Here is a 10479-nt window from a genome sequence, read left to right on the forward strand (position 1 = left end):
TCCTCTCAGCCAACAGCTACCAGTCGCCATCCAATCAGCTCAGTCCCCTACCAGCCACCACTCAGCGCCAGATCAGCTCCACCTGCTGCAACTAATTCGTGTTTACTCTGATCACCTGTCACGCTGCCCACTTATACCTGCCTCACTCGTCCACTCCCTGCCAGAATGTCTCGTTTCGTTTCCCCGGCTGCATGTGTTGTTTGCGCCAGCGGCTTCTTTTTGGTTTTCCTGTGCATTTCCCTGAAACCATTCCTCGTCCTGCCCTCGCTAGTCAGCTTGCTAGTGTTTGAGTGGAAGAAGAGAACAGGAGTCCTGCTGGGTTCTGTGTGTCGCCCTGCTCGCGATGGAAACACGTCAGCCGCTGACACTAGTCTTTTTATTTTATTTTATTTTTTCCAACAAACCTTTTTAAAACAAAGCTCTGTGTCTGGCTAGAATATCGGGTTCCCAGAGCACTATGCATTAGTTTGGCATAAAAGAGCCTTACCTAAACCCGACAATACATGTGTGGGATGAATTGGAGACTTTAAGGCAGCCCTTAAACATTAGTGTCTGACCTTACAGAAGCCCCTTCTGCAAGCATGTTTAAAGGAGATTACGGCTCCTTTTAAACAAGTTAGGGTATCTATGGGCTATACAAAACTGATGACATTTCATGTCTTTAGTTCTGCTTATTTTGAGCTCTGTCACTATTTTATTTTTAAAGTAAATAAGCACTTGGTCTGTTTCAAGAAGCAGCAGAGACCCAAATAGAAGAAATGTGTAAAAAGTGAATTTTGCATCACAGGTATCTTTAAAGACTCCTAAAACCGTGTCCTAAGACTTATGTAAGGCCCTCCCAGAAGAACTGAAGCTGTTAAAGCTGCGATGGATGGGGCACCATTAAATTAAACACTTAGTGTGGTAAAATGGGATGCCAGTGACATTGTCTCGGGACTTTTGTCCAGCATTTTAGATCCAGGGTGGCTGGAGTGTTTTTTGTCTTGGAGATTATTTCAGGATAATGTGATTACAATTTATCCACAAAGATGTGGATGAGAGTTTGATGTGGATAACATCACGACTGCCATGCAGAGTCCTGACCTCAACACAAAAAAACAAAACAAAACAAAAAAATACCTTTGGGACAAATTAGATGTGAAGCTGAGAGCCAGGCCTTCTCGTCCAACATCAGTGATTGATCTTAGAAATGTGCCTGTGGAAGAATGGTCAAAAATTCCCATAAACACTCCAGAAGCTCGTGGACAGCCTTCCCACAAGAGCAGAAGCTGTCATAGCTGCACAGGGTGGACCAACGCCATATTGAACCCTCTGGAAAAAGAATGGGATGCCACTTAAGTCCATATGCGAGTGGCAGGAGAACAAGTACAGTGTCAAACTCATTTTGGTTTAGGGGCCACAAACAACTTAATCTGATCTCAAGAGTAAACTCATTGCAAGATTAAATAGAACTAATAAAAGTGAACTTGTTAATTTTTATATTAAATGAATTTCACTTTTACACAATATATTATGAATAACCTCAGCGTTTTTAAGAAAAGTATGTACAATTTCAACAATACTTTTACTCAGTTAAACATTTACTTGTGCATTATGCATAAGAACTGATCACAGTGATTGTACAATGTTAAAAAACATTTATTCACATTTTTTGGAACTTAAAAACACTGTCCTGCATGACAAAATACATCAAACAGATAAAAATTAAGAAATGATTTAAAATTTAAAATCAATATTCCACATCTGAAGCTCAGTGCTACCATCTGCTGATTAAAACTTTCCACTCAGGGGACAGAGAGGAGCAGCGTAGAGTCCAGCAGGAGCTCCAGTGGAGGATCAGGGAGGCAAAAAAGGATTATGGGAAGAAGATGGAGGAACAGCTGGCACAGAACAATGTCAGAGGTGTGTGGAGAGGCCTGAAGAACATGTCTGGCTTTGGGCAGAAGACCAGCAGGGCTGCAGACGGTGACACCAAGTCTGCAGATGAACTTAACAGGTTCTTCACCCGTTTCGAGTCCCCTAACACCGGACCCCTCCCTGCCCTAAACTCTCCACACGACTCCAACGACCAGCCATCCAGAGACCTCTCCCCCCTGCTGTCACCATCACCAACACCAGAGCCATCCACACCTCCGGCCCTGCCTCCCTCCCCCCTCACAGTCTCACCAATGCTGGTGAGAGGTCAGCTGACGAGGCTGAAACAAAGGAAAGCCCCCGGTCCGGACGGCATCCCCCCCAGGCTGCTGAGGACCTGTGCTGATGAGCTCTGCGAGGTCCTGCACTATATCTACAACCTGAGCCTCAGCCTGGGGGTGGTCCCCACCCTGTGGAAGACCTCCTGTGTGGTACGGGTTCCAAAAACGCCGCACACCAGGGAACCGGGCCACTTCAGAACCTGTCACCCTGACCTCCCATCTGATATAGACCATGGAGTGGCTCATCCTAGCTCACCTACACACCGTGGTGAGCCCCACCCTGGACCCGCTGCAGTTTGCCTACCAGCCCAACATCAGAGTAGAGGATGCCATCATCTACCTGCTGCAGCGGGCGCTCACCCACCTGGAGACCACCGGGAGCGCTGTGAGAGTCATGTTCTTTGACTTCTCCAGCGCTTTCAACACCATCAGACCGGTGCTGCTGAGGGGGAAGCTGGAGGACGCTGGGGTGGACAAGCATCTGGCTGCCTGGACCATCAACTACCTCACTGACCGCCCTCAGTACGTGCGGCTACACGGCTGTCAGTCAGAGGTGGCACTCTGCAGCACCGGGGCCCCCCAGGGCACCGTCCTGTCTCCGTTTCTTTTCACCCTTTACACCTCGGACTTCACCTACAACACGGACAGCCGCCACCTTTAGAAGTTCTCTGATGACTCGGCCATTGTGGGCTGTGTGTCTGAGGGGAACGAGCTGGAGTACCGGTCGGCCATCATGAACTTTGTGGACTGGTGTGAGAAGAACCACCTGTATCTATACACCAGTAAGACCAAGGAGATGGTGATTGACTTCAGGAGAAGTCCCCCACCTCACTCACCTGTGAACATCCAGGGGCAGGACATAGAAACTGTGGAGAGTTTCAGATACCTGGGTGTTCACATCAACAATAAACTGGACTGGACTCACAACACCGAAGCCCTGTATAAGAAGGGCCAGAGCCGGCTCCACCTCCTGAGGAGGGTGAGGTACTTTAGAGTGAGCAGGCCTCTGCTAAAAACTTTTTATGACTCTGTGGTGGCCTCAGCCCTCCTCTACGCTGTCGTCTGCTGGGCTCCAGGCAGCGCAGAGAGGGACAGAAAGAGACTGAACAAGCTGGTGAGGAAGGCCACTTCTGTCCTCGGCTGCACTCTGGACTCTGTGGAGGAAGTGGCTGAGAGGAGGGTGTTGTCCAAGTTCACATCCATCATGGACAACACCTTCCACCCCCTGCACCAGACTGTAGAGGAACTGAGCAGCTCCTTTAGTGACAGACTAAAACATCCTGTCTGTAAAAAGGAGCGCTACCGTAGGTCATTCATCCCTGCTGCTACCAGATTATACAATGCTGCACTATAACTGTGACCATAACCGTTAACATGCAATAACTAATGTACAATAATATGCAACTCATGTAAATCTAATCTCTGGACTATACATATAACTGTATAACTGTTACAATTACTGTAACAAGTGTTTTGCAGTAACTACGTGCAATAATGTGCTGTGTTTAGTATTATTATTATTATTATTATTATTATTATTATTATTATTATTATTATTGTGTTATATTATTATGTTATAAAGGTCACTCATTCCTGCTGCTACCTGATCATACTCGCTGCTTTATAAGTGTAACTATTAGAGTAACGACTGCAACCATGCACCATAGCTGCAACAATAACTGTAATAACTTATGTGCAATAAGCTATTTAAACAAGGTGCTATAATCCTTGCATTAAGCCTGTGCAATAATCCTGTATAAACTGTATAAACTGTGCAATAAGCCTGTGCAATAGTCCTGTATAAACTGTATAATAACATATGTGCAATAACATATTTATACATAGGAGTGTACAGAATTGTATATTGTATATAGCTGTATAACTGTATCTAACTGATTCTACTTACCTACTTTGACACCTTCTTCTGACTTTTGACTATTGAGCCGATGGGACAAGTGAATTTCTCCACTGTGAGATCAATAAAGCTTATCTTATCTTATCTTAAACACAGCGCCCTTCGTGGAGAATATAGGAACTGCTGATTTTCAATTAAACAAAGTACATGTTTTTTTCAATAATTGTCTTATCATTCTCTTCCTTTTATCTCCTCTTTCTTTAACCTTTTCATGTTTCTTCTTGTTCTTCCTTTCCTCTCCTACATTCCCATTGTAGTGTCCATATCATTTGAGATAATCCCCGCATGAATCAAAATAAAACTATTCACATTCATAAATAAAGCGGAGCACTATGGCAAAATCAGTACTGCTCCACTTGTGAAAGTCAAATCTGATGAGCTCTTTTTGGCATTAAGACAACAATTCTTATTGCCACATTGCCAGACAGGACACTGGATAAAAAAAAAAAATGATAATGAATAATGATAATGCATTTAGCCACTGGGCCGGACTAAATTGTTCGGCGAGCCGTATGTTTGACACCCCTGTAGCGTATCCATAAAAATAGTTTAGATAATCTAAATAATTGAATGCATCATAACAGCTTATTGTGAACATGTATTTTAATGTTTATTTTACATGTCATTTGTTATTGTAGTGAATATAAACTGTTATATACCAGAATCAGATTTTATTATTCAAAATAATTTTTCCTCAACTGTGCATACATACGCAGTATTCCTCTGTCAAAACGCCAGCCGCACAGCCTCGGGTTTGCGTTGTGCTGAAATCTTGCATCAGCTTATCAAAGTAATATCAGTCACGATTACGAAGGAAACTGATTCATTTCGTTCCCAAATAAAAGCAGTTAATAATAGCCAAATTCAAAATTGCTGAACACTTTTAAAGTTGAGAGAAAAGGGCATGATGATTCATATGTTAGTGCAATCAATTACTCCTTACAATATAGGCTATCTCACACTTCTATAACCTTTTAAGCCGAAGGCTATTTTCACTCGCGGGAAAGGGCTGCTGAACAACACGTTCACGTTGAAACTTTTTATTTTATTTTTTTATTTTATTTTTTTTTATAACGGAAGTTGTATCAAATTTCATAGCTGAAGCGGACATGCACGTGATAGGTGCTGGGGAATAACCAGAGTCAAACAGCAGGATGAAGCTGAAAGCTGCGTCGTTCCTATACGGTAATATTTGGGAAAATTATTTATTTTTAAGCTTTTAGAAACGCGTGATGGACGACAAACAAGTAGTGCTGGCACAGATTTAAATATTGTTTGAATCGTGAAGATTTATCAGGTGAGACGGAAGGTAAATAGAGACGTGACTCACCGAGATATGATACTGCTTACTCGTGGAATACTACGCATTACGAGTGTAGTATTATTAATTGCCTCATTCGAACCGCCATAGTTTGCATTATCTTTTTTTGTATCAAAAATAGAACCAACCCAACTGAGAGGCTGGAAAAACATTTAGATCTCGTAGTTTGCATTTTATTGACATGCGTTGTGTTTCATACATGTTATTTCCAGCATTCCTCTTCCTGCCCTGTAATGCTGTCGATCTGAGATGTACCGTCAAGAGCAATGGCACCGGGATGGTTCACACTATCTTGTTAGAGTCTTTTGCCTCAGACTTCCAGTCAACCGAATGTGATTTTTCATGGAGCAACGAAACTGTGAGTTAACCCCCCCTCCCTCTTTTTTTTTTTTAATTATTTTAAAAAAATGTTATTCTCATTATTTGATTATTTTTGAAGCAACAGTAGTTAACCTTTTTTCAGCTTTGAAAGCTCAATCAAAGGCGTCATGTTTATTGTTTCTGTTAAAACGTCCACTTCGTTTAAAGGCAGCCTACATGTAAACCAGTGTTTTGCCCTGACGCAGAAACGTGCGCCGCGGCTGCGTCTCAGTTCCAACGCGGAAGTTTTGACGCTTTAATTTTGTGACAACGCGAGAAACGAGTGTCGTTACTTCATTGTTCATTGGCCGAAATTGACACGTTTATTGTTGTTACGTGGTGTCGCGTGCATAGACATCAAATCGTAGACGCCTCATTGGGCGGGTTCTGCCTATGCTACGGATGCGTCAAAGCGTCCGCCATGTTGAATGTGGCAAATCTGCAGTTACTCAGTCACTTAAACAGTATCAGAGGGACTTTAATCTCAGGATATACTTGACATTCGTAATATTTTTATTTTTGTAATTATAAAAGTTTATTTTTGTATTCCTTTAGCTTCATTCTCCTGACTTTATTCTCGTAAAGAATAAAAAAAATTATAAGAATCTAACCTGACCCTAAATAGTTCTGCACACTATGACTATTCTGGAAATGTTCCCCCTTAATTGTCATAATATGACGTCTTTTCCATAATATTACCACTTTTTTTAACTTTATTCTCCTATGACCTTTTTCTCATATTAGTAATTTTATCTCTTTAATCCTGCCCCAAAAAGTCTGTTGCTAATCTGTGTCTATACCGGATCGTAAATACACACACACACACACACACACACACACACACATATATATATATATATATATATATATATATATATATATATATATATATATATATATATATATATATATATATATATATTACACACACCCATTTCTTTAGAATACGTCAAGATCTATATATACACATTGATAAAAAGCCAATCTGGCTGCCATTCTCTATCAATTAATCTCTCTATTATTTTTTTTACAGGTATATGTAAGATCCATCTATATCTTTCTATCTGAATATTTTAAACACGTACACAGGGAACATAGACGTTCACTACTTTCTGCCACATACAATATGGTGGGGATGTTGACGTACAAACCTGGGCTCAGTGGGGCGTCTACGTATATGATGTCTATTGTCGCGGGTAGTTAATTTCAACAAACTGAGAACTCCTGCCTAAAAAGCATGTCTGCGTGAACACTGTCTGCCCAAGCGACATGATCGGCATATCAGCCGAAGCTGAGCTATGTCTGCTAGACCCGACCCACATACACACTTTACGTTTTATCAGCCATGTCACACTATGACTGATCAATTTACCTGTCAACCTTTTGCAGCCTGCTGCACATATTGGACATGTTACATCTTTAATACAATTTTTCTCACCAGCAATGAAAATGATTGAAAAGGGGGCTAGAATAAGGCAGAAGCATTGTCCAAAAAAACCCTCAAACAAACAAACAAAAAACAAAAACTTTATCCTAACACAAGCTAGGCCATTGTGCTGGGAAGTATTTATGGCTTGCTGTATAGAGAGGAAGCCTCATGACCCATCCCGCACCATAATGTTTACAAGTGGACCATCAATTTAAAACGCAGTATGACTTTGGTGTGTGGTGTAAAGCTTTACATTGAATTAATAAATAAATAAATGTTGTTTGTGATGCCAATGAATAAATTCTGATTATGGTATGAATATTTCTTATAATATCTTAATATTTCTTTATGATAAAATGGCTGGGTAAAATGGGAATTTAGAAACGAATGGGGGGAGGAGGGGGGAATTTTGATGTGAAAGGGTTCCTGGTGTTACTTTGTAACTGTTGCTTATGTTACTGAGGACACCATTTTTATTGATTTTATTTTAAAATAACTTTTCTAATGTGATGGGCTTCATGCGGTTTCTCTTTTTGATAAGGATTTCTGACTGTTTATAGAAAATGCCCCTCCATAGGGCACACAAGAACCAAGGACAGCCAGAAAGGCAAGAGCGAGTGTACACAAATACTCTGGGGGATTCCCTAGTCTTCTAATGTTTGGTTCATTCAGATATGTTTGGACAGCACTGTTGACATTGAGCAATAACGGCATACTACTGTGAGCTCATTGGGTAGGCCTGCCAAAGGTGCTTCTACAAGTTTCCTGAGGTCATAAACAAAAGTTGAAGCATTAGGCATGTGCTGTGCCAACGTCTATCCACCTCTTGAATTAGTTCCGGTGCCGCCCAGCCCATTGTCTGCAGCACTTCTGTCAGTCTCATCAATAAAGTTTGCTGACAAAAAAATATTAATTTAAGGGTCACTAAAAATTGCTTCATTTGATGTATTTTAATGAAATACAACAATTAACCTTTTTGCGGTGGTACTGCTCTGGAAATGGCCCACTAACGTCCTACATTTTGTCCAAATGTCAAACAGCTTGGGGTTGTTTTCAGTAGCTTTTTTCATGATGAAATTTAAATTATGTGCAATTTATGGAATGCAAATGAAGCTCCTTGGCACAAGTGCCCATGTTTGCTGTCGGAGGCCTTTGACTCACTACTATCACTACTTATGTCATCAACAAAAGCCTTTATACGCGCTTCACACACAAAAAAAATCTACCTGGATTACTCGACACGCTTTTGAATCATCAACACATCATTACCAGAAAAAAACTATGTAGGCTTTACCAAGATTTTTTTTTGCGGCAATATATTTTAATATATTTTTAAGATGAATTTTGTCAAACCTTTTTCAAATTTCAAAAGAGTAAAGTAAAATTTGTGTGGATAAAAATGCAACATGAAACATATACTTGAAAAAAGGTTCAACCTTCCAAATACTCCAAATAGTTTGTGTCTGTGGCTAGTTCATGAAGGTGGTTTCCTGAACTAGGAAACCACCTTCATGAAAAGCTCATGCACTATGCAATTTAAAACTAGAATCTGAAAATGTACTTTGTCAAGAAATGGCAACGGTTTTATTGCAAATCAACAGCCTTTACAGCTACAATGTTGGCATGAAGCACATATTGTGTTTTATAAATCATATTTATATGAAGTAGTAGCTACTACCTATAAAATCTATGGTTAAAAATACACTAAATTAACTGCTATTTTTAGCATTTGAAGACTCCAACAAAGTGTGGAGGCATTTTCTTTGTCAGTCCATTGGGACAGAGGTCAAACACTGGCTCTATGAAGTGGAAAGAAACAAAAAATAGTAATAAAGTCATCTGTATAATGCACTGAGTATAACGCAATGACTGCTCCTCTGATTTCATAACCTGCAAAATTTCTCTTTGTTGTGTAAATGAATCCAACCTGTACAGGCCAAATCTCCAGACTGAAATACAGATTGAGTTTGGTGAAACCTTTAATTTAATCTTTACTGTACTCTATTCCTTTGAGTGTGCAGATGAGGGGCCCGCCCAGGGTCTCGTTTATTGCAGAACAGCCACTGCTGACTGGTTTACATGAGCAGGATATTATATCCAAATCACAGCAGACCTCTGTAAGTAATCTTTTTCTATTTGTACTTTGATTTCAGATTGTACTCGCAATCAACTCGGACAAACACGCCACTGTGACGACAAACAGCTTCAACGTTCTGGAGACATCTGGTTGCCACGCCTATATTTTGTGGATGGGACAGTGCTCGAGTGCTATACAAAAAAGGTTTGTGGTTGTGAACAAGTTGTTTGAATATACAATATTTTTCTAGCCTGATGTTCTTTTTTTTTTAAATGTGTTGATTGTAAATTAACCGGCAAAAAAAAAAAAAATTGTTAATTTTCCCCAGATAATGGGACTGATAGAATACACGGCTATCTGCAACAGTAAGTATTATTTTCTGACAATTGTTTCCTCAAAACCTCTTAAAGCTGGATTTTTATTTTATATTCTCAATCTGTTATTTTTTCCTTGCTTTATCTTCAAATAAAGCCTTTTTTTGTTTAGTCAGTGATTAAGATGACAATATCTTTTTTTTCAGCAACATGCAGCGACAAGAACTTGTTTCAAGGAGACGGGCTTAACCTTAAAGGTGAGCTTGAAGTACGCCGTCCAGTTTACTTGGAAAATAATCCACATCATTAATGGGTCTCATTGACGTGTCTAAGGTAACATAAAATAATAAGAATTCAACCACACAAGATGGTTCCTTTGTTTATTATACACTTCTCAAAAAACATTAAAGGGACACTTTTTGTAGGAGCCAAGTTTTAGTTTATGGGTATTGTTTATAAATAAGTGCAATCTATGTATTTAGTTTAAGACTTATTTTCATTGTAATAGATGAGTAATAAATACGCAATTTCATGTGAATTTAAAAAATCTCGAACAGTGTATTTTAAGCTTTCTAACTATGTTTATACTATATACTGACATCTGTTGATAGAGGGAAAGTCAACACCCTGGACTAAAGTGGTCATTGGATCCTTGGTACTGCTGGGACTGCTTGGACTGCTTGGACTGAGTTGGCTGTTCTACAAATACAAAGAAAAGATTTGCAGGTTTGACTTTTGTGCTCCACAACATTCACACAAAGAGCAATTTACACAACATTTGACTGTGCTGAAACAATGTCTAATTTTTGTTGACAGAGTGGTGAGGCCTGAGAGTCAGTACATGTCTGTGCCAAAGAAAAATGCTCCA

General features: G+C 40.0%; 1 long non-coding RNA gene across 1 annotated transcript; it reads left to right on the forward strand.

Annotated features, from left to right (window-relative positions):
• Positions 1–5213: 5213 nt before the first annotated feature.
• On the forward strand, positions 5214–9482 carry LOC118566958. The gene is made up of 3 exons (XR_004933396.1): positions 5214–5295; positions 5644–5789; positions 9374–9482. It is a non-coding gene; the product is annotated as an uncharacterized LOC118566958 (long non-coding RNA).
• Positions 9483–10479: the final 997 nt, after the last annotated feature.

The sequence above is a fragment of the Fundulus heteroclitus genome, chromosome 19, assembly GCF_011125445.2.
Source record: "Fundulus heteroclitus isolate FHET01 chromosome 19, MU-UCD_Fhet_4.1, whole genome shotgun sequence".
Taxonomy (NCBI): Eukaryota; Metazoa; Chordata; class Actinopteri; order Cyprinodontiformes; family Fundulidae; genus Fundulus; species Fundulus heteroclitus.